Raw genomic sequence first — 20,193 nt, forward strand, 5'->3', positions numbered from 1 at the left:
GACACTTTGAATTCTCAGGCCTCAGGGCCACTGGCTACAAAGGGGGACCCACCTCCCAGAAGTGAGGAGAGACCAACACAGCTTAAGGCTGGCTGCTTTTGACCCACAACTTTGGTCTGCTGTGCCCTTGAGCTCCTGCAGGCTGGGCAGGGCCCTGCTATTGTTTGCCTGGGAGCCAGCAGGGGACTAAAGAGATCCAGGACTAAGGAGAGCTGACCCTCTCAATCGCCCTCTCTATTGACCAGGACTGATTGTTTGCATTAGGAGGCTCTTAGCCTCCACGCAGGATCCTCTATCCTAGTGATCTGGCCTGGTGGATGCAAACACACTCAGACCAGGCTTTGAACTGAGGAGCTGACAAAGGGTGCCATCTGCTCGTGGACCAAGGAAAAGCATGCGGGGAACACAGTAAATAAGCCAGAGAGGCATTTTCTGGTCTTTACAATCTCCCTCCCCAAGGCCCTAGGAAGCAGGTCTGCAACACATTACTCTGCTCAGGGCCCAGATCTGAGCAACTAACAGGGACAATCCTAAAGACCCAGAACAAGTTAACCAAGAATCAAGGACACCAATAACACACAGCCTCCTGCCACTAAATCCCTATGAAAGGAAAGTGAGCACCTGAGTAAACTCACTATCCAAATCAGATGCCTAGACACCAGGGAAAAGTTACAAGTCATTCTGAGAAAAGAGAAGAAATGACCCAAGAAAAGGAATCTATCAAAGTCCCCCGAAGATACACAGGATTTCAGACAACTAACCAAGGAGATGCACACAAATTTCCAAAATCAAATTAAAGAATTGAAAGATGATATGGATAAAAAGATAAAAGATATCAAGAAGACACCAAGTGAGCACAAAGAAGAAATAGAAAGCCTGAAGAAAAAAGTAACAGAACTCATGGGAATGAAAGACACAATAGTGGGATAAAAAACAAATTAGAGGGCAGCAGTTGTAGCTCATGTGGTTGAGGATCTACTGCCCATGTACGAGGTCCCAGGTTTGATCCCTGGCACCTTCTAAAAACAAACAAATGAAAAAATGAACTCTCACTGTGGAGCAGATGTAGCTCAGTGGTTGGGCATCTGCTTACAATTCACAAGGTCCTGGGTTCAATTGCCAGTACCTCCTAAAGAGGAAACAAACAAAACAACAACAACAACAAAACATTAGAGACATACAACACCAAGTTTGAAATGACAGAAGAAACCATCAGTGATGCAGAAGACAGAACAGCAGAAATGGAAGAGAGAAAAGAACAGAAAGAGAAATGAATGTGAAAAATTGAGCAAGGGCCCAGGGAGTTGAGTGATAACAGAAAACACAACCACATGCATGTCATGTCAGTTCCAGAGGGGGAAGAGAAGGGAAAAGTGGCAGAAAGAGCATCTGAGGTAATAAGAGCTGAAAATTTCCTAACCCTCATGAAAGTAATGACCTTGCATGTCCAGGAAGCACAGTGTACCCCAATCAGAATAAATGTGAATAGACCTACTCCAATAGGTCTATTCAGATTCATAGTAGGTCTAACAGGACTTCTCCAATTGCCAAATGTCAAAGATAAAGAGAAAATTCTGACAGCAGCCATGGAGAAGCAAACTATCACACACAATGGATGCTCAGAAAGATTTATTGTGGATTTCTCATCAGAACTTGGAGAAGAGAAGACAATGGCATGATGTAATGAAGATACTAAAAGAGAAAAACTGCCAGCTAAGAAATCTTTATCCAGCAAAATTGGCCTTCAAATATGAAGGTGCATTTAAAATGCAAAGAAAACAGAAATTAAGAGAATTCATAAGAATGATTCCATTTTGTAGGAAATATTAAAGGAAGCCTTACCACCTGACAGAAAAAGACAGGAGACAGAGGTTTGGAAGAGATTATAGAAGAAACAATAGCAGAAAGGATAATCAAAAGAGCAAAAATACAGACAGAAATAAGACATGACATATGAAAATGAAAGAATATAATGATAGAAGTAAATAATGCATTTACCATAATATCATTGAATGTGAATGGATTAAACTCCCCCATCAAAAGGTATAGGCTGGGAAGCAGACATGGCTCAACTGCTAGACCATCTCTCTTCCACATGGAGGGTCCAGGGTTCAATCCCCAGGGCCTCCTGACCTGTGCGGTAAGCCGGCCCATGTGCATTGTTGCTGCTCTCAAGGAGTGCCCTGCCATGCAGGGGTGCCCCTGCATAGCAGTGCCCCACATGTAAGGAGAGCACCCCACAAGGAGAGATGCCCCATGTGAAAAAAAGTGAAGCTCACCCAGGAGTGGCACTGCACACGGAGAGCTGACACAGCAAGATGACACAACAAAAAAAGAGAGTTTCCCAGTGCTGCCAGATAATGCAAGCAGACACAGAAGAACACACAGCAAATGGACACAGAGAGCAGACAGTGGAGGGGGGAGGGGATAGAAATAAAATAAATCTTAAAAAAAAAGATAGAGGCTGACAGAATGGATGGAAAACATGAGCCATCCATGTGCTGCCTACAAGAGACTCACCTTAGATCCAGGGATAAAAACTGCCTGAAAGTGAAATCCTTGAAAAAGATACTCCGTCCTAACAGTAACCAAAAAAGATCATGTCCTCTACACAAGTAAAAGAAAAAACTTGCAAACTTTGATGAGTGATTCTGTAGTTCTTTGCGATTTGAGGGTTCTATGATAATGGAAAGGAGGCCACTGCCTCTTGTGGTTTAGAAAAGCCTGAGAGAAGAGAAGAGAAGAGGCAGGAAGAGGAGGGGGAGGAGGGGAGGAGGAACTGGAGGGAGGAGGGGAGAAATGGGACATAAAGAATGGCAGGGAAGGTTCATGTGGTCAGAGAAGACCCTGCAAAGGCACTAATAGAACAGGGGACGCTTAAGTGAGCTAGGAGAAAACCCTCTGACCAGGTTCTGGACTAGAGCAGAAAAGAAAAATGCTTTAATTGGTTCTAGTGATGAAGACAAGCAAGAGACTTGCTCAATTGCAAAATTCCTTTTTCCTCCTAATTCACTCTTGAGTGTGTCTGTGTTGATGATTCTTGTTTAACTTAATACCCTAGCTTTTAGCCATTTTTAGAACTAGAGAAACCTATTCCTTGAACAGGAACCAGTCAGGATTTTTGTGGCTCCTTTCCAATGTAGGCACACCTTCTCCTTTGGGATGGCATGGAACTCTACCATCAGCAGGTGACAACTCAGAACTGTGCAGGTGAGAGAGATAGTAGAAAGAAAGTGTTCCTTTCAAGCACCAAAGAGCATTATGATTATGAGAGTTTCTTTTTCCTCCACTTCACATTTTCTATATATTTTGTTAGATGAAAGTGAATAACATAAAATTAACAATTTTAACAGTACATTCTGTGGCATTTAGTACATTTACTATGTTGTGCATCAAATTTATCTAATTTCAGAACATTTTTATCCACTCCAAAGGAAACTTCATAGACCCAAAGGGAGTTCTTCCACCTTCCCCACTCCCCTCAACCCCTGCCAGCCATTAATCACCGTTCTGTCTCTCTTTATTTGCATAGTATAGTGGGGGGTGGGGGGTGGGAACCTCATTTTTTTAATGTAACATTTTTTGTGTGCTCAAGGTAGCTTTAAAAAAGGCAATTAAATAAAAAATTTTTTAAAGTTTCCGATAGTTTTTTGACATTACAGGAATAATCTGTTTAGAGTGATTACACAAGTCCTAAAAGATGAATTACTGATAGTTTGTCCCAAGTATTGTTCTAAAATATTCCAAGTGTTGATTCACTTACAACCATAGCATTTCATAGGTCCTAATTTCCCTTGAAGAGTTTCCACTTTAAAATCCTGTGTATCTTGGGAAACTACAATAATTCTGTTCATTTTAACTATTTTTATCATCTTGGGTCCTAGAGTCATGACCTGTTAGTTGAAAAGGAGCCAGTAACCATCTGCTTACAATGAGACTCCCCGTTCCCCCCCACCCAACGCACCCCCTGCTGCCCTTTATTGCGCTGCGCCCTGAGCTTCAGTCTTCTATGATGTAGAAGAATATTTATCTCACCATAGTGCCGGCAGCTCTTCCTGAGAGGCGTCCCCACTCCTGGCCAGGGGGACCTGCGTGGCTGCCAGGCGCTGGCCGGATCTCGGTGGTGCAGAGACCCTCCTCCCGGAGGACGCAGGTAGGGGCCCCGAAGTCTAGCGCGACGGGAGCGCGCAGGAGCCGCAAGTGAGAGCTGGTCGGCCCCCGGCCGCGGCGGGGGTGGGGCTCCTGGCAAGGGCGTGGCCGGGCGTCAGCCCCGCTGTTGGCCGCGCAGCCGCTTTCCACACCGCTCAGCCCCGCCCCTGGGCTTTCAGCCCGCCCCCCGAGGCCCCGCCCCCCGAGGCCCCGCCCCCCGAGGCCCCGCCCCCCGAGGCCCCGCCCCCCCCGAGGCCCCGTTTGTGTCCGACCGTTGACGGCGGCGGTTACTGAGCGCCGGCCCGGAACCCTCAGGCGGAGCGCGCGGCCCCTCCTCAGACGCCCGCCTGCGCCGGCTCGGAGCCCGGCACTTGTGCGGGCTCCACCTGGCGGCGGCGGGACGGGCCGGCGGGAGCGCCCACCGCCCTGCGGGCGGGGCGCGGCGCGCGGCTGCGGGGCCGCCGGCAGCGCGGAAAAGCGGGAGAGCGGCTGTCTCCGCGCGGCGCTGAGGGCGCGCCCGGCCCGCGGCCGCCCAAGCTCCCGCTCGCTGGACGGTTGTGCGCGGCGGCCCCGCAGGCCCTGCCCTCTGCGTGCGGTTTGTCGCCAGGGGCGTGGGGGCGCCCTTGGCGGGGGAGCGGGGGCGTGGGCGGGGGACTCGGGGCCTGCTTCAGTCTTTGGCATTTTTCCAGACACGGATAACTTGTTCATCTGTGACAGTTACTTGTATGAAGTTACCTAGTTAGAGCTGCACAGCTCTTTACCATGTACCACCTCCTCTCATCCAAGCCCCGGGTGACAGGCGTTTGGTTTTTTTTTTTTCAGTTTTGGCGGCCGTGAACTTGCCGTGAACTTGTACCATGTGAATCATGGTACAGCAAGTCGTCTTGGATAGATACCGCGGAGTGGAACTAGCAAGAATGATGTAAGTTTATATTTTTAAGAAACTAACAAAATGTTTCCCAAAGTGGTAGCACCTTTTGGCATTCTCACTAGCAATGTAGGAGGACTCCAGGTTTTCCACATCTTCGTGAACAGTTGGTATTATCTTTCTTGATTTTAGCCATTTTACTATGTCTACATGATAAGTCATAGCAGATTTCATTTTGTATTTCCCTACTGGTGAAAGAATTGAATGTTTCTTCTCTGGTGAAAGTGTTATTTACATAGTTTCCCATTTTTAAGTTCTGTTTGTCATTTTTTTTAACAAATCATTTTTATTGAGACGTATCAACAAACAAAGCATACAGTTCACTGCACAATCAGTGGTATTTGGCATCATCATATAGTTGTGCATTCATCATCTCAACATAATGTCCTCCAGGTTCATTGACGCTGTCAAATGTTTTAGGACTTTTTTAAGATTTATTTTTTATTTATTACTCTCCTCTTCCCCTCCCCACCCCCAGTTGTCTGCTCTCTGTGTCCATTTGCTGTGTGTTCTTCTTGTGTCCACTGGTATTCTTGTCAGTGACACCCAGAATATGTGCCTCATTTTGTTGCGTCATCTTGTTCTGTCAGCTCTCCATGTGTGTGGCACCACTCCTGGGCAGGCTGCACTTTCTTTCGCGCTGGGCGGCTCTCCATATGGGGCGCATTCCTTGCGCGTGGGGCTCCCCTATGCAGGGGACACCCCTGCGTGCCACAGCACTCCTTGGGAAAATCAGCCCTCTGCATGGGCCGGCTCATCACACGGATCAGGAGGCCCTGGGTTTGAACCTTGGACCTCCCATGTGGTAGGCAGATGCCCTATCTGTCTGGCCAAATCCGCTCGCCCATTTCTTCTTAAGTACTGCATAATATTCCGCTGTGGGAATATACCACTGTTTGTTTATCCATTTGTCAGTTGATGGACACCTGGCTTCTTTCCAGCATTTGACACTGTGACTAGCACTGCTATGAACATGGGTGTGCAGATGTGTATTTGTATCACTGATTTCAAATCTGGGTTTAGACCCAATAATGATAGTGCTGGGTCACTGGCAAATCTATATTCAACTTCTTTTTAAAAAAAAAAAATTTTATTTCTCTCCCCTCGCCCTGCCCCAGTTGTCTGCTCTCTGTGTCTATTTGCTGTGTTTTCTTCATCCGCTTCTGTTGTTGTCAGCTGCATGGGAATCTGTGTTTCTTTTTGTTGCATCATCTTGTGTCAGCTCTCCATGTGTGCAGCACCATTCTTGGGCAGGCTGCACTTTCTTTTGCCCTGGGCGGCTCTCCTTATGGGGCGCACTCCTTGCGCGTGGGGCTCCCCTATGCGGGGGACACCCCTGTGTTGCAGGGCACTCCTTGTGTGCATCAGCACTGTGTGTGGGCCAGCTCCACACGGGTCAAGGAGGCCCGGGGTTTGAACCACGGACCTCCCATGTGGTAGACGGATGCCCTAACCACTGGACCAAGTCAACTTCCCTATATTCAACTCCTTTAGGAACTGCCCAACAGTCCTCCACAGTGGCTGTACCATTCTGCATTCCCACCAATTGCGAGTAAGAGTTCCTATCTCTCCACATCCTCTCCAACATTTGTACTTCTCTGACTTTTTAATAGTGGCCATTTAATAGTGCAAAGATATCTCTTAGTTATGATTTGCATTTCCCTAATCATTACTCATATTGAACATTTTTTCATGTGATTTCTTGCCATTTGTATTTCTTCTTTGGACAAAAATCTATTCATGTCTTTTACCCATTTTTTAATTGAGTTTTTTAAAATTTTTGAGTTGTAACATCTCTTTACATATCATGGATATTAATCCTTTATTGGACATGTGATTTCCAAGTATTTCCTTCTGCTGAGGCAGCTGCCTTTACACCCTTTTGACAAAGTCCTGTGAGTTATACATGTTTTTAATTTTGAGGAGGTCCCATTTATCTATTTTTTCTTTTGTTTCATGTGCTTTGGGTGTAAGGTCCAAGAAACTACCATGTAGCACAAGGTCTTTAAGATGTTTCCCTACACTTTCTTCAAGCAGTTTTTTTTTTAAAGATTTATTTATTTCTCTCCCCTTCCCTTCCCCCCCCCCACCCCAGTTGTCTGTTCTCCATGTTTATTTGCTGCATCTTCTTCTTTGTCTGCTTCTGTTGTTGTCAGCGGCACGGGAATCTGTGTTTCTTTTTGTTGCATCATCTTGTGTGTCAGCTCTCCGTGTGTGCGGTGCCACTCCTGAGAAGGCTGCACTTTCATGCTGGGCGGCTCTCCTTATGGGGCGCACTCCTTGATCATGGGGCTCCCCTATACAGGGGACACCCCTGCCTGGCACAGCACTCCTTGTGCACATCAGCACTGTGCATGGGCCAGTTCCACACGGGTCAAGGAGGCCCGGGGTTTGAACTGCGGACCTCCCATATGGTAGATGGATGCCCTAACCACTGGGCCAAGTCTGTTTCCCTCTTCAAGCAGTTTTATGGTCCTTACTTTTATATCTAAGTCTCTGATCCATTTTGAGTTGATTCTTGTATGGGATGTAAAATAGGGGTTCCATTCCATTCTTTTGGTTATAGATATCCAGGTCTCCCAGCACCATTTATTGAAGGGACTTTTTCCCCATTAACATGGACTTGGTAGGTGTCTGAAAAACTAGTTGACCGTGGAGGTGACTTTATTTCTGGACTCTAAATTCTAATATACTGATCGACAAGTCTCTCTTTATGCCAGTGCCATGCTGTTTTGACCACTGTAGCTTTGTAATATGTTTCAAGGTCTGGCAGTGAAATTCTTCCCATGTTGCTCTTCTTTTTTTAGGATGCTTTTGGTTACTTGGGTGCCTTTTCCCTTCCAAATGAATTTGGTAATTGCCTTTTCTATTTCTGTCAAGTAGGCTGTTGGAATTTTGATTGGTATTACATTGAGTCTATAAATCAATTTAGGTTGGATTGATATCATCACGATATTTAGTCTTAGAGTACGTGAACATGGAGTGTCATTCCATTTGTTTAGGTCATTTTAAATTTCTTTTACCACTGTTTTGTAGTTTTCTGCATCTAGGTCCTGTACTTCTTTGACTAAGTTGTTCCCTACATACTGAGTCTTTTTGTCACTATTGTAAATGGAATCTTCCCCCTGATTTCTCCTCAGATTGTGCAGTACTACTGGGCAAGAACACTGATTTCTGCATGTGGATCTTGTATTCTGCTGCTTTGCTGAACTCATTTATTATCTCAAGTAGCTTTGTTGTAGACATTTCAGAATTTTCTAAATATAGGATCATGTCATCTGCTGGTAGTGCAAGTTTTACATCCCCTTTTCCCATTTGGATGCCTTTATTTATTTTTTCTTCTCTAATTACCTAGCTAGAACTTGTAGTACAATGTTGAGTAGCAATGGTGATTGTGGGCATCCTTGTCTTGTTCCTGATCTTAGGTGGAAAGCTTTCAACCTTTCCCCACTGAGTACAATGCTGGCTATGGGTTTTTCATATATGCCTTTTATCATATTGTGACATTTTCCTTCTATTCATACCTTTTGAAGTGTTTTTTTTACCAAGAAAGAGTGCTGGATTCTGTCAAATGCCTTTTCTGTGTCTATTGTGATCATCATGTGTTTTTTCCCTTCAATTTTTTTTAATGTGGTGTATTATGTTGAATGGTTTTTTTAATGTTGCGCTAGCTTTGCATACCAGGAACAAATCCCCCTTGGTCATGATGTGTAAGTCTTCGATAATGCTGCTGGATTCAATTTGTCAATATTTTGTTGAGAAGTTTTTGCATCTCTGTGTTCATTGAAGAGATGAGTCTGTACTTTTCTTTCCATGTAGTGTCTTTATCTGGCTTTGGTGTTAGGGTGATGTTGGCTTCATAAAAAGAGTGGGGTAATTTTCCCTCCTCTTCATCATGTTGGAAGAGTTTAAACAAGATTGTTGTTAATTCTTTTTGAAATGCTTGGTAGAATTCATCTCTGAAGTCATCTGACCCTGAGGTTTTCCTTGTTGGGAGGTGTTTGATGATGGATTCAGTCTCTTTAAATATGGTTGGTTTGTTCATTCTTGTATTTCTTGTAGTGTCAGTGTAGATTGGTTCTGCCTTTCTAGGAATTTGCCCATTTCTAGGTTGTCATTGTTGGCATACAGTTTCTCATAGTATCGTCTTTTGATTCTTTTTATTTCTGTGAGGTCAGTCATTACTTCCCTCCTTTCATTTCTGATTGTATTTATTTGCCTATTTTTCTCCTTTGTTAATCTTGCTAGTGATTTGTCAATTTTACTGACCTTCTCAAGGGACCAGCTTTTGGTTTTGATTTTACCTATTTTTTTTTGTTGTTGTTCTCAATTTCATTTATTTCTGCTCTAATCTTTATTATTTCTTTCCTTCTGCTTGCTTTGAGGATTGGTTTGCTGTTCTTTTTCCAATTTCTCTAGGTGTTCAGTTAAGTCTTTGAGTTTAGCTCTTTCTACTTTTTTAACCTAGGTGTTTAGGGCTATAAATTTCCCTCTCAAGACTGGTTTTCCCTTAAGTTTTGGTAATTTGTGTTCTCATTTTCATTTGTCTATACATTTACTGAATTCACTTGCAATTTCTTCTTTGATCTACTGATCATTTAAGAGTGTGTTGTTTAGACTCCACAGAGTTGCAAAGTTACCTTTTTCCTGTCTTTTCTTGATTTCCAATTTTGTTCGTTCCATTATGGTCTAAGAAGGTGCTTTGTATAATTTCAGTCTTTTCATATATATTGAGACCGGCAGTGTGCCCTACATGTGGTGTATCCTATTGAAGGATCCATGGGCACATGAGAAGAATGTATAACCTGCTGCGTTTGGATGCAGCATTCTGTGTGTCTGTTAGGTCTAACTCATTTATTGTTCTTTAAGTTCTCTGTTTCCTCGTTGATCTTCTGTCCAGATGTTCTGTCTCATAATGTGAGTGGTGTATTAGAGTCTCCAGTGATTATTGTACAGATGCCTGTTTCTCCCTTCAGTTTTGACAGAATTTGTCTTATGTATTTTGGGGCGCCCTGGTTAGGTGCATAAATATATCTTCCTGGTGGGTTGTCCTTTTTATTAATATATAATGGCCTTCTCTGACTCATAACTTTTTTTTACTTCAAGTCTGTTTTGTCCAATAATAGTATAGCTGTCCCTGCTCTTTTTTGACTACTATTTGCATGGAGTATCTTTTTCCAGCTTTTTACTTATAGCTGGTTTGTATCCATGAGTCAAAGCTGGGTCTCTTGTAAGCAGCATATGGATGGCTCATGTGTTTAATATCCATCCTGTCAATCTATATCTTTTGTTTGGTGCATTTAATCCATTAACAACCAGTGATAGGACTGTAAATGCATTGTTTACTTCCTACATTTTATTCTTTGGTTTTCATGTGTCATGTCATATTTTGGTCTGTCTTTTTTCTCTTGGTTATCCTTTTTGCTCTTCTTTTTTCTCTACTCTCCTAGAGGCCTTTCTCTTCTTTTTCTTTCAGGCTCTATGGCTCCCTTATTATTTCCTGCAATTTGGATTCTTTTTTACAAACTCTCCTAGTTTCTGTTTGTGGATATTTTATACTCACCTTCATATTTGGAGGACAGTTTTGCTGGGTGCAGAATTCTTGGCTAGCAGTTTTTCTCTTTCAGTCTCCTAATTGCACCATAACCACTGTCTTCTCACCTGCATGGTTTCTGATGAGAAATCCACACTATTACTGGGCATCCCTTGTATGTGATGATTTGCTTCCCTTACTGCTCTCAGAATTTTCTCTTTATCTTTGATATTCGACATTCTGAATGATATATGTTTTGGAGTATGTCTATGTGGATTTATTCTGATTAGGATAAGGTGGGCTTCTTAGACATGTAGGGTCATTCCTTTTGTGAGTGTTGGGAAATTTTAACTATTCCCTTAAATACTCTTTCTAATCCTTTTCCCTTCTCTTCTCCTTCTGGGACTCCCATGACATGTATGTTGTTGTGTTTTCTGTTGTCATTCATCTCCCTGAGCCTCTGCTCAATTTTTTTGTTTTTTTCCTCCCTCTGTTCTTTTCTCTCTTTGATTTCAGCTGTTCTGCCTTTGGTATCACTTATACTTTCTTCTGTCCTTTCAAGTCTGCCTGAAATTGTTATAGACCTTTAATGTGTTTTTGATGTCACCTATTGTGTCTTTCATTCCCATGAGCTCTGTTGTTTTTCTGTTCCACATTTCAAATTCTGTTTTTGCTTGCTCAATGTCTTCTTGATGTCATTCATCCCTGTAGCTATATTGTCTTTCAACTCATGAATTTAGTTTTGGAAATTGGTACACATCTCATTAATTAGTTCTCTCAAATCCTGCATCTCTTCTGGGACTTTGATATATTCCTTTTCCTGGGCTATGTCTTCCATTTTCTTCTTCTGGCTCATAAATTTTTGCTGATTCTAGGTACCCGATTAGTATGTAGTTTACTCAGATGCTCAATTTCTTTGTCTTTTGTTGGGATTTAGTGGCAGGAGTCTGTGTGTTACTGTTGCTCTTTGATTCTTGATTCAACCTGGATCATTAGGGTTGTCCCTGTTAGTTGCTCAAAGGTGTGCTCTGCACTCAGTAGTGGGTTGCAGACCTACTTCCTAGGGCCTTGAGAGGAAAGCTATAAAGGTCAGAAAATGCCTCATTTATTTTTTATTTTCTCATATGTACTACCTAGTTCTACCAGCAGATGGCACTCTTTGGCAGTCCTCTCAGTTCAATGCCTGTTTAGAGTGTTTTTGCTGTAACACAGCCTGGATCAATCTGAAAGGGTCCTGCCTGGAGCCTAAGAGCCTTGTAATTTGAACTTTCTCATAAAAAAGTCTCTAGCCTTCTCTGGCAAACCCCTCCCATTTTCTGGGTAAGAAATAATCCCACTCCCTTCTGCATCTTCAACAATCAGTCCCTGTTCATCGAGGAGATTGAGAGGGTCGGATTTCTTTACTCCCTTGAAGCCTCCTAAGGCAAGCAGTGGCAAGGCCTCCCTGGCCTGGAAGGGCCTGTGGGACACAACAGGCCAAATTTGTGGGTCAAAACCCGAGTCAGCCTTAGATCTTGTCCCTCTCTTCCCTGTTTCCTGGGAAGGTACATCCTCAACAATCAGTGCCAGCTATAAGAGAGGGAGATTGAGAATGTTGGATTTCTCCAGGCCTGTTTAGTGTCCCAAGGTAGACAACAGTGTGGTCCCACTCAGCCTGGAAGGGCTGGTGGGACACAGCAGACCAGAACTGTGGGTCAGAAGCTGTCAGCCTTAAGCAGTGCCCCTCCCTCTCCCCTTTCCAGAGATGGTAGATCCCTGGATACCCCTTTGTAGTCAGCTCAGAGGCCTTTGTGTCCTTTTTAAAAGATCCTTAGATGACATAAAATGTTACATTAAAAAAATGAGAGATTCCTATATGCCCTACTCCCTACACCTCCCACTGTTCCCAATATTACCAACTTCTTGCACTAATGTGCTACATTCATTATAATTGATGAAAAGATTTTGAAGCATTTCAACTAAGCATGGATTATAGTTTACATTGTAGTTTACACTCTCTTGCATTCAATTCTGTGGGTTATGGCAGAATATATAATGGCCTGCATATTAATCAGGCAAAGGGGTACAGATGTAAAGTATCAGAAATTCATTGTTTTTTAACAAAGATTATTTATTTGGGGTAGGAGCTTACAGATAGCAGACCATAAAGCATAAGTTACTTCCCTCAGCAACGTCTGTTTTCATGTGTTGGAGCAAGATGGCTGCTGACATCTGCAAGGGTTCAGGCTTCCTGTGTTTCTTCCCTTGCAGGGTATTGCTTCTCTCTGGGTTCAGGGTTCCTTGCTTCCCAGGCTCCAGCTTCAGCATCAAACTCCAACATCAAAACTACAACATTAAGAACCCTTAACTCTGTCCTTTGCCTTGCCTTTTATCTGTGTGTCCCTGCTCACCAAAGGGTGGGGACTCACTGCCCTTCTGGCACAAGTGTCTAACATAATTACCTAATCAAGTAAACCTATGAATCCAACATAATTTAATATGCCCCCAAAAAAGATCAGTTTACATACATAAACCAATATTTCTTTTTGGAATTCATCCATAATATCAAACTGCTGTGGCCTGTATCTGTCATAGCAATGTCATTCGGGTCTATTCCAAGTCCTGAAAATGCCCCCATATTATACCTCTTTTTCCCTCTCCCTGAGTTCAGCACCACCAGTGGCCATTGTCTCCACATCAATGAATAGTTTTTCCATTGAAAGAACCACAGTAAGTCTATAGTAGAACACCAGTAAGTCCACACTAATCTATATTTTATTCCCCAATCCTGAGGATTCTGGAATGGTGATGCCTACTCTACCTGAGAGGCAACTTTGATCTCATTTGGCTAATAGATGAGACTTTCTTGCCTGCAGTTGTTGACTTTCTCAGTTCCTTGGTATGGTGGCTGTCCATCCTCACCTCCTTGTTAGTTGTTCTGGGTGAGGCCAATGAACTGGAGAGTAGGTGCTACACATCCACTGAGGTTCAGGGCCTAGCTGACACATGCACCATCCAGAGATTCAAGTCTTTTGGATGTACACCTACCAATTCCAGCATCAACTATAGGTTCAAATAAAAGAGATAGAAGAAGCATGTGTTGAGAAGTCACATTTGAGTCCAACTCTGTCACACTCGGGAGCACAAACTCTGAAGTAGGACCCAGTGGCCAGGCATCAATCTCTGGAGCTATCTGCCCTGAACATATGAGCTGGGTATCTCTGGATCCCTCAGGTGTCCCAGTATTTGTGGTAGCATCTGCTTTAGCAGTCTATGACATCCTGCAGAGACATTTTAAGTGTAAATCTCTGACAGCCTCCTGGCTTACTTTGAAGTCTCTTAGCCATAGAAACTCATGTATCTTTACCTTTTTGCCCCTTTAGTTCAGTGTCCTTTTCTAGTTGCATCATCAGCTGGTGCTTGATAGTAATCCCTCAGTGTCAGGGAGTCTCATTCTTGGGAGTCATGTCCCACAGTGGGGGAGAAGGTAATGCATTTATATGCTGAGTTTGGCTTAGGGAGAGGCCACATTTGAGTAACATGTAGGCTCTCAGGAAATAACTCTTAGGTATCCTACATCACTAGGCTAAGTTGCAAATTTAAGAGCAAAAAGTGCAGAAGCATAGTCATCAATCTCAAGGATATATCAATGGACCATCCTTTTTCACTAGTCCTTGCTCCTTGGAGGACTGTTGCTGTAGCGTTAGAGAATGTGGCAGAGCTCCCAAGGATAGGACTTCAATATTCTTTCAGTTATTGTGTGAATCTCTACCCACTGTGACAATACCCCATGAACATTTGAACATATTTATCTACCTTGTATATATCCCAGGTGAACTTCCTCCCATGTATCCCCCATCACAGACAGCCCACACCAATGGTCTTCCCCTACCATAGTTGTAACCCTTTTGTGATTTAAAACTTCTTCAAAAATGAAGCCAAAAATATTTTCAAATTCACTTAATATGAAAATGAAATAATAATGAAGGTTTAAGCATCAGAAATAAAATACATAATAATTTAAGAAAACTAAAACTAAAATAAGATTAAAAAAGGGGTATTTAAGAAATGAAAAATAGTTAAAAAATTAAGTTTTGCCTTTCACCACTGTAATATATGTTGTCCTATATGTACAGTTACATTTTCTTCCATTACTTCCCCAGTATTTTACCTTTTTCATTTTGTCTTCAAAGAAGTTTTAGGTCACAGTAAAGTCACGTACAGAATCTAGGGGATTCCCATATACCCAACATCCCCCCCCCCTTTATTCCCTTTTCTTGTTAAGAACATTTTTTACATGTGGATGGTACATTTGTTGCAACTGATGTACAAATATTAAAACATAGCTGCAAAGTATGGTCAGTGGTTTCTATTATGGCTTACATTTTAGACCATATACCTTTATGCATTTTTGATGAAATTTAACGTGGCCTATGTCCATCATTGCAAGATCTGACAGAACACTTCCTTTGCCCCCTAAATACCTACTCTTCCATTGATCCCTTTCCTTCCTCTCCATCCCCTCAGGACCCACTGTGCCCACAAGGCTTCACTCCTTGAAGGACAAGATTTGTAATTCTTGCAACAATGTTGATGGCTTGACACAGTAGTCTGTCCTCCCTTATTCAGAACCACCCATACTCTCCAGATTCACCCTCCCCTGTGTTTGAGAACATATCAAGTCTCCCCTGTATGGGAGTTTAACTCCTTTCCACTCATTAGGTGGGTCTCCCTCCACTGATCCAACACACTATGACAAAAATTCACTTGCACCTTCTCTGGAAGATTGCCCCAGGTGTGCCCTGTCCCAAATGTACCTCCATCCAACACCCTTAACCAGTAGCCCTTCCTTGTCATATTGCCAAAACAATTTTCTCAGCATTGTAGTTTCAACCACATACCTGCCAATCCCCAGTGTTCACCTGCTACTTTCCCCAACCCTTCCCCCATTTCCATGGACCATCCAACCCATCCTCCCTACCCAAGCTCCCTGTCAAGCTTGCACCACCCAATCCATTAGTATCCCTACACCCCTGTCATATCCCTTTACTGCACAACTACTCACACCTTATCATAGATTTCACCCCTATGGGCACTGGGTCACAATCTTCTTCTCCCTTTCTATTTCCTGTAAACCTGTCTTCCAGACTCCAGCTCCCTGAGTTGGCCCACTTAACTTAATTCTTATCCAAGAAGTCATATAATATTTGTCCTTCAATGCCTGGCTTGCTTCATTCAACATAAGGCCCTTCAGATTCATTCATGTTATCCCATGTGTTGTACTGTATTCCTTCTTACAGTTGAATAATATTCCATTGTCTGTATAGACTACATTTTGATTATCCAGTCATCTCTTAATGGGCATTTGGGTTGATTCCAGTTTTGGTAATAGTGAATAAAGCTGCTATGAACATTGTTGTACATGATCAGTTTTTGTCTTTGTTTTCAGTTCTTCTGGATATATACCCAGCAGTGGAACTGATGGGTCTTATGACAGAACTACAGTTAGTTTTTTGAGAAAATCCCAAACTGTCATCCACAATGGCTGGGCCATTCTACCTTCCCACCAGCAGTAGATGAGGGTGTCCATTACTGCGCATCCTCTCCAACACCTTAGTCCTCCGATTTCTTTAATGTCCACCCGTCTGGTGGAAGTAAGATGGTATCTCATTGTAGTTTTGATTTGCATTTCCCTAATAGCTAGTGATGTTGAGCATCTTTTCATATGCTTTTTAGCCTTTTGTATTGCTTCTTTGGAGACGTGTCTGTTCAAATCACTTGTCCATTTTTTAAATGGGTCGTTTGTCTTTTTATTTTTGAGATATAGGATTTCTTTACATATGCTGAATATTAGGCTCCTATCAGATCTTTGGTTACCAAATACTTTCTACCATTGTTGAGTCTGTCTTTTCACTTTTGTCACAAACTCCTTTCTAGTGCAAATGGTTTTAATTTTGAGGAGGTCCCATTTATCTATTTTTTTCTTTTGTTTCTCATGCTTTGGGTTTGAAGTTGATGAAGACATTTCCTATTACAAGGTCTTATAGAAGCTTCCCTTCTTACCTTCCAAGGTCTTTATAGTCTTGGCTCTTATAATTGGATCTTTGATCCATCTTTAGTTTTTGTATAAGGTGTGAGAAGGATATTCTTTTGGATATTCATATCCAGTGTCCAAGCACCATTTGTTGAAGAGGCCATTCTCTCCCAGTTGAGTGGGCTTGATGGCTTTGCTGAGGATCAAATGACTGTTAATGCCATGATCTATATCAGAACTCTCAGTTCAGTACCATTAGTTATTAAGTCTGTTCTTGTGCCAGTACTTTGTAGTATGCTTTAAAGTATAGCTTTGTAGTATGCTTTAAAGTCAGGTAGTGTGATTCCTCCAATTTCATTTTACTTTGTCAATATGTCTTTGAATATTCAGGGACTCTTGCCCTTCCAAATAAATTTCATAGTAAGTCTTTCCAATTCATTAAAAAAAGCTGTTTTGATTTTTATTGGGATTACATTAAATCTGTAGATTAGTTTGGGTAGGATAGACATCTCAATGATATTTAGTCTTCTTATCCATGAGCAGGGAATATTCTTCCATTTATTTAAGTCTTCTTTGATTTCCTTTAACAGTTCTTTGTAGTTGTCTATGTATGTCATTTACTTCTTTAATTAAATTATTGGTGTAGAGGAATGCTACTTATTTTTTTGCATTGTTCTTATAACCTTTGACTTTACTGAACTCATTTATAATTTCTAGAAGCTTTGTTTCTCAGGGCTTTCTATGTATAGGATCATGTCGTCTGTACATAGTGAAACTTTTACTTCTTGTTTTCCAATTTTGATGCCTTTTAAATCTTTTTCTGGCCTCTGTGCTCATGCAAGTACTTGTAACACAATGTTAAATAAGAGCAGTGACAGTGGACATCCTTCTCTTGTATCAAATCTTAAACGGAAACCTTTTAGGAGTTCACGATTGTCTAGGATTTATCTGTGGGTTTTTCATAAATACCTTATATTATGTTGAGGAAGTTTCCTTCTATTCCTATCTTTTGGAGTGTTTTAATCAGGAAAGGGTGTGTTTTGTCAAATGCTTTTCCTGCATCTGTAGAGATGATCATGTGTTTATTTTCCTTTGATCTCTTTAGGTGGTGTATTTTATTGATTGATTTTCTTATGTTTAATGCTCCTTGCATACCCAGGATGAAACCCACTTAGTCATGGTGTGTAATTTGCTTGATGTGTTGTTCAATATGATTAGCAAGTATTTTGTTAAGGATTTTAGCATCTGGTTCATTAGAGATTGGTCTGTAATTTTTCTTTCTTGTAGCATCTTTGGGTTTGGTATTAGGGTAATGCTGGCATTCTAGACTGAGGTAGGTGATGTTCCTTCTACTTCTATTTTTTGGAAGAGTTTAAACAGAATTGGTGTTAGTTCTTTCTGGAAAGTTTGGTAGAATTCACATGTGAAACTGTCTGCCCCCGGGCTCTTCTTAGTTGGGAGGTTTGTGATGACTGATTCTATCTCTTTACCTGTGATTGGTCTATTAAGTTCATTTTTCTTCTTTCACCAGTGTAGGCACCTTGTGTGTTTCTAGGAATTTGCCCATTTCCTCTAAATTATTCTTTTTGGCATATAATTTTTCAAAGTGTCCTCTTATGGTACACTTTATTTCTGTGGGGTCAGTGGTGATTTCCCTTTCCTCATTTCTTATTTTATGTATTTGCATCTTCCTTTTTTGTTTGTTTGTTTGTGTACCTAAGGGTTTGTCAATTTTATAGATCTCTAAGAACCAGCTTTTGGTTTTATTTTTTCTAGTCTTTTCTAATTTTCAATTTCATTTAGTTCTGTACTAATCTTTGTTATTTCCTCCATTGTACTTCTTTTGGGGTTAGCTTGTTTTTCTTTTTCTAGTTCCTTCAGGTGTGCTGTTAGATCTTTGATTTTAGCACTTTCTTCTTTTTAATATCAGCATTTATGGCTGTGAATTTTCCTCAGGTTATGATGTGCATGAGTCCAGACAGTGTTCCAGGCGCAGATGCTGTCCTACCGCATGCAGACAATGTCGCTCTTTCGCTGGGAAGTGGTCCACATTAAAGCTTCTGGATTCTTGTTTTAGTGATAGGTTTTCCTTTATAGGAACCAATTGCATATTTACGTCTTAAAATATTTATATGAACTAGAAAAAGCACAAATTTATCCCAAAGAAAGAAGAAAGTAGGAAATAACAAAGATTAGAGCAGAACAAAATGAAATTGAGAATTAATAGCAAAAAGAAAAAACCACTAGGAAAATTAGCCAATAGCTGATTCTTTTAGAAGATTAATAAAATTGATCTTCTAGATGAACCAAGGAAAAATGAGAGGGGATGCAAATAAATAAAATAAAAACCAAGAGAGGGACTACCACCACTGAACCCACCAATGAAACAATATCATTAAAGAGGATATTTTGAAAACCTGTATGCCAATAAGATGGATAACTTAGATGAAATGGATAAATTTCTAGAAACACACAAGCATCCTACACTAATGAAAGAATAAATAGAAGAAATGAAGAGGCCAAAACTGAATTAGTCATAAAAAATCACACCAAATCAGAAAAGCCCAGCACCAGTGACATCATGGGTGAATTCTACCATCATTCCAGGAAAATCTAAAGCCTATTCTGCTTAAACCCTTCCCAAAACATTACCTAGCTTGTTCTTTGATGCTAAAATCACCCTAGTACCAAAGCAACATAAAGACGCCACAAGGGAAGACAACTACAGACCAATCCCTGTAATGAACTAAAATCCTCAAAAAGACATTAATAATCCTATTTGACAACACATCAAACAAACTACACACCATGATCAAGTGGATTTTTTTAAAAGATTTATTTACTTACTTATTTTCCCCCTTCCCCTCCTCTCACCCTGCTGGACTTTTTTGTTGTTTTTGTTGTTGTTGTTTTTTTTTTTTTTTTGCTGTCTCTGTTGTCTTCTCTTCTTGTCTTTCTCCTCTAGGATTCTATCCTGGAGACCTCTGATGGGTACAGGGGTTGCCTGTCAATTGCACCACCTCAGTTCCTGGTTTGTGTTGAATATCTCCTTGACTCTCCCCTTGTCTCTCTTTTGATGCATCATCATCTTGCTGCATGACTCACGTGTGCTGGGCACTGGCTCACCACGTGGGCACGCCTGCGGACACTTGCGTGGGCACTGGCTCACCACACAGGCACTTGGTCTGGCACTGGCTTGCCATGAGAGCATGCTTTCTCTTCTTCTTTTTTACCAGGAGGGCCTAGGGATCTACCTCAGGTCCTCGCATATAGTATGTGGATGCTCTATCACTTGAGCCACATCCACTTCCCATGATCAAGTCGAATTATCCCTAGTATGCAAGGGTTGTTTAATGTAAGAAAATTAATCAAATTAATAGACCATAAGAACAGATCCATAGAAAAAAATACATGATCATCTCTACTGTCACAGAAAAAGCATTTGACAAGGTCCAGCATCCTTTCTGGATAAAAAACACTTGGAATTATAGGAATAGAAGGAAACTTCTTAGACATGATGAAGGTTGTATATGAAAAACCCACAATTAACATCATACTCAAAGGTGAAAT

At 41.6% G+C, this 20,193-nt stretch overlaps 1 long non-coding RNA gene across 1 annotated transcript in view; it reads left to right on the plus strand.

The window, feature by feature from the left end:
- The first annotated feature begins 4,797 nt into the window (after window positions 1-4,797).
- Window positions 4,798-20,193, plus strand: part of LOC131273462 (uncharacterized) — a 34,904-nt gene continuing 19,508 nt past the window's right edge. The window contains exon 1 of the long non-coding RNA XR_009180697.1: window positions 4,798-5,071. This is a non-coding gene — a long non-coding RNA (uncharacterized lncRNA). The remainder of the gene's footprint in view (window positions 5,072-20,193) is intronic.

The sequence above is a fragment of the Dasypus novemcinctus genome, chromosome 15 (assembly GCF_030445035.2).
Source record: "Dasypus novemcinctus isolate mDasNov1 chromosome 15, mDasNov1.1.hap2, whole genome shotgun sequence".
NCBI classification, from domain to species: Eukaryota; Metazoa; Chordata; class Mammalia; order Cingulata; family Dasypodidae; genus Dasypus; species Dasypus novemcinctus.